Raw genomic sequence first — 5,120 nt, forward strand, 5'->3', positions numbered from 1 at the left:
CTCTTTCTTTCTTTCTTTAGTGAGTTTATCTGCGGACTAAAGAGCTGCAGCGCCTCCTGCTGTACTGGAGAGAGAAGACGCTCACTGATTTACAATGGATTTGGCCAAACAAATCATCACAAACTATTCTATAAAGTAATGACTAAATGAAAAGAAAGGGTGGGAAAATAATTGATGAACAATAAAACAAAACATCAAACTTTTAAAGTCATAAAGATATGACATCGTAGGACAAAGAGATTATGATCAGATTAAAAGTAGAAACACAACATTTTATTTTCATTGTAATGATGCAGCATAACATTTTAAAAACGTTGTAAAATACCTAATTGGCACGGTTTCCTTAGGTAAAAAAATGTAACCCTGCTAAAAAAAACAATAGACACCATCACAGAAATTCTATTGGTTTTATTGGGAATTTCATTGGTTCTAATGGAATATGACCCAAAACACACTACAGTGTAGTGGTTTTAATTGTAAAAGCTAATGGTTCCTATTGGTATTTTAATGGAAACCATTAGAATTTTTGTAATGGTTTAATTATTCTTTTAGCAGGGAAATCACATCTGTTCACTAGGAAAACAAAACCAGACCAAAATACAACATTTGTGAGATGTTTTGTTCAGGTGTTAAACTAACCAGCTTGGAAGAATACGTTTAAAGAACATCATGACCAAAATACAGCCAGGTGTTTATGTCACTTTGGTTTAAATGTTTGTCGACCCACCAAGAAGATGTCCGGTATGCCTGATGATTACCAATCCAGCCCTGCCTAACATTTAAAACAAAACACTATATACACTATACTATTAATAAAGCTGAGATACATTTAAACCAATGCATACACCGGTTGTATTTTGGTATTGACCCTTTTACAGCCCACGTGATCGAATTGCCTGTGCGCGCGTATTGGCATCAGAAGTGGTGTTATTCCCCATTGGTTCTAATGTGTTAGCAACTCAGAAAGTTTATTAAAACGGTTTCCCAGCGTCGAATGTCTGGTTGTTGCGTTTGGTTGCACTAATATAATATACAAATATACGTATATATGTATCTGGCCACTATTTGACCATCTGCTAACATCTTCTATCCACTCCACTATAGTACATGAATCTGGTAGCTGTCTTGAAAAATTTGATACGTCAATAAAGTCGATAAAGTTCGCTGTCTGTGTTGCTTCACTGCTGATTCTTTCCATACTTCCATTGCCAAACTGCACGCGCATACGTTGCCAGGTCATCATTGTGTACAAACAGTAAAATCGTATATTGTCATGAGGTTATTTAAACGTCTTATTCCAACATTATGATTACGTTATTTTAACACCTAAACAAAAGAGCTCACAAATGTTGCATTTTAGTCTGGTTTGTTTTCGTGGTGAATAGATGTGATATTTACGTTTTTTGACTGCTTAAATAAAATGTACCAATTAGGTATTATGACGTTTTTAAATTTAGGGTGTGGTTTTTATGTTGTGCTGAAATATTACCTAATAACAACCAAAATTGTGTAAAGTTGTAAAAAAGGTTTTGTGCTTGTATTCTTAATAATTGTCTTTTTCCTGTTTCTTTCTTTATGACATTAAAAACTTGATGTTTTCTTTCTTCAGCACATTTTCCCACCCCTTCTTTTTATTTAGTCATTACTTTATACAATAGTTTGTAACAATTTCTGTTTATACTAGTACGGAGCCCCTAGAGGACATGGTCGTGGACAATAATTGGGGATGAGAGGACATTTCTTTTTAACAGCTTTTGTGTTCTCTAGCAAAACTTTGCGTTCTCTTGTGTTGGAAACCTTTTTAGTGAAGACCAGGAGACTTGGATTTCCTCAAGCTGTAGTCTTTATTGCAGAAAGCCATCCTTAAATCAGAGCATAGTCCAGGCGCTGCAGTCACCAAGTCTGACTTACAGCCCTACATTGCATTCATACAGGGGTCAGTCCCGTAAATGGAAAACAAGGCACTCAACTTTGAAAGCATTGAACATCAAAACATTAAAAGGAAGTAACCCTGCCACTCCCAATCCTTCAGTTTCACCAACTCTTAATCCCATCAACATTATCATTTTACCCACTGTCTCACTCGGACCATTTAATTATCATAAAAATGGGTTAACACCTTAGGCTTACCATTCACCTTTGACTCAGACCCTTGGCCCCAAGCATAAACAAATGGCCATCAACTCAAACAATGAAACAAAAGGTACCAGGGTCACAGTTACCTGGCTAATTTCTTTCAAATTAAGATGAGACAGGAACTTGTAGGAACACACTTACATTATCATCTACAGGACAGTGTAGCTTGGTTTTGCTCTCAAACATGATGAACACACATATATATATATATATATATACAATAAGATAAAGACAATGACTTAAAATTATATTTCAACAATTGCAAAGATATTGCGTTCCCTCATAAAAAGAGCCTGCTGTATTTTTATTCCAAACCATTTGTTTTTGCGAGTAACCACAGCACTTCACAGCATCACCTGAGGCAGTTCATTAGGCAATGGCATCATGGATGTCTGCTGTTTGTAGATATATAACTACTATAATTTAAGAATTATAAAACAAACTTCAATATGATTAAACACCACATAAATCTTTGCGATGGAGAACGATCTTCAGGAGTTTCTAACACTGGAAGCCTGAAGAGCTTCTGCTATGGTCTGCATGGGTTGTGAGTATGGAATGTAGGTCATACGAATGCGTCAACTTGGACACCTCTTGGAGGAGTTGGATGTATTCTGTATTCATTCCCAGAGGATGGTACTCCTTACGCAATACTTGGTGGTCCACCTTGAGAAAGCACAGGCAGCTGACTTCAACACCCTGACTGCCACACCATCTGCCCCTTGGCTATCTGAGGTTCTCCGTGAGCATCGCCTAGACTCAGGGCTGCAGAGAGGAATTGGCACAAATAGAAAGATCCTGCTGACCTCTGTCTTTAGCAGTCTCTTCTTACCTCCTTCTCCACGGATGTCTCCTCTGCTAAGACCCAAAACTATTATTCAAAGATCAACAACTCACATGACTCTCACACTCTCTTCAAGACCTTCTCCACTCTTCTTTGGCCACCTGCCCCCCCACCTTCATCTGACTTAATGGCTGATGATTTTGCTTCCTTCTTTGTGAAGAAAACAAATACTATCAGCAGTTCTCCAGCCGCTGCTTGCACACACTCAAACCTCTGTGGCATGCTCGCTCCTCTCCTTCTCTCTTCTATCTGAAGCGGATGTTTCCAAGGTCTTTGCTTCTAACCATCCGACTACCTGCTCACTAGATCCCATACCCATCCATCTCTTTCAGGCCATCTTTCCGTCGGTTATCCCTGCTCTCAACCACATTATCAATTTATCTCTTTCCACTGGTACCTTCCCCGCAGCATTTAAAGAGGCTCGAATAACCCTGCTGCTGAAGAAACCCACACTCAATCCTGCTATGCTAAAGAACCACAGAACCGTTTCTCTTCTTCCCTTCGTTGCCAAGACTCTTGAACGCGTGGTGTTCGACCAGCTCTCCTCTTTCTTCACACAAAATAACTTTCTAGATAGCAATAGGAGAGATCTGCCGGTCGCGACACGATCTGCTGACTCTGTAGCTGTCTTTAAGAACCAGCTAAAAACCCATCTCTTCCACCATTACCTCACTTCCTAATATAAGACTAACTATCTTTTTCTTTTTCCTGGTCTCTAACTATACATTCTTACAAAAAATGGCTATGTATACTGTGCTAGACTTAAGTTGGGGAATACTGATTTTACTCGAAATCCCCACAGACAACGATGGGGCAAGCCAGTGCGTACAGACCTCATGTGGCTCGACAGCGAGCAGCTCCCTAACGTACACTAGTTCTTCCGGAAACTCCAGTTCGACAAAGTCCCCTGGCCACACAGTTTGAGATGAAGTGGCACGTAGTACATGAGCACGTAGAATAGCATGTCCGTCTCCGTATATCCGATTGTCGCCATACTCATAAGTGTTTGACCCCACACAGACCTTACGTTTAGCAGGGTGGATAAAAGTGTCATTACATTCCATTAAGGGGATGCCGACAAGAATGTCTGAATCCAGGTTATCCACCACAAGTGTGTCGAAAAAGAGCTTGTGCCCGTGAAAGGTAGAGTTGGGTATCGTAAGAAATTTTCCGGTTCCAATTCCATATAATAAAAATAATGCACAATACTTAATTAATTTAATCTGTGTTTATTAATCACTGTCAAAATATTTTAAAATGTAAAGTGAATTAATATTTTCAGTCACTATACAATTTATTCTTGTTGAAGTAGTCCTTGTAAGATCTGGTAAAGTGGACATGTAAGAAGCAGTAGTTCTCAAACATATGATTTGATATTTATGTATGCTGGACCAAGTGTTTTGTCATATATCCTGCAAAGGCTGCGGTACAAGTAATAGTTTTTGTATGTGCATGCTGTCATTGATGCATATAGGTTTATATATAATGCATACATATATTTTGAAATATAAAAATGTAAATGAGGATCAGATATACGTTTCTTAACAAACATGTGTGTTCATATGCGCCCATTTCTTTTCCGCCGGAGGTTGCTCGTCACAACATCAAAGCAAACCTTGACCAAGAGAGAACATCTTACCTCATTGTTCCGCCTCCAAGCCAGCGGGTCACACTGATATCGGTTTATAGCGCACTAAATCTAGAGTCTTATGGCCGTTTGCATTCACGCGAACTTGAAGACATCTCGCTGGGTGAGACTGTACTTTATATTTTTATAGTTTGTGAAGTGCACGCCACCGCTGTGCACACTTCATCCTCTGCAATGGGTTCGCCACCATGATTAATGCCAGAGTAGATTATCCTCAAAAAAGCCATTAATCTTTGATACAAATCTTCTGGTCCTTCATTAGACTCAAGTTTTATAGCAGCAAAGTCAATAAAGTGTGCACCAGTCGACAGTGTTGGGGAAAGTTACTTTTAAAAATATTCCATTACAACAGTGCTTCCCAATCCTGGTCCTTGCGCATCCCCTCCCAGAAAGTTTCAGACCTTACCTTATTTAAAACACCTGATTCAATTCATCAGCTCATTAGGGAGACACGTTCACCATTCTGGAAGGAGGCTGATGAGATGAATCAGG

The sequence above is a fragment of the Paramisgurnus dabryanus genome, chromosome 8, assembly GCF_030506205.2.
Source record: "Paramisgurnus dabryanus chromosome 8, PD_genome_1.1, whole genome shotgun sequence".
NCBI lineage: Eukaryota > Metazoa > Chordata > Actinopteri > Cypriniformes > Cobitidae > Paramisgurnus > Paramisgurnus dabryanus.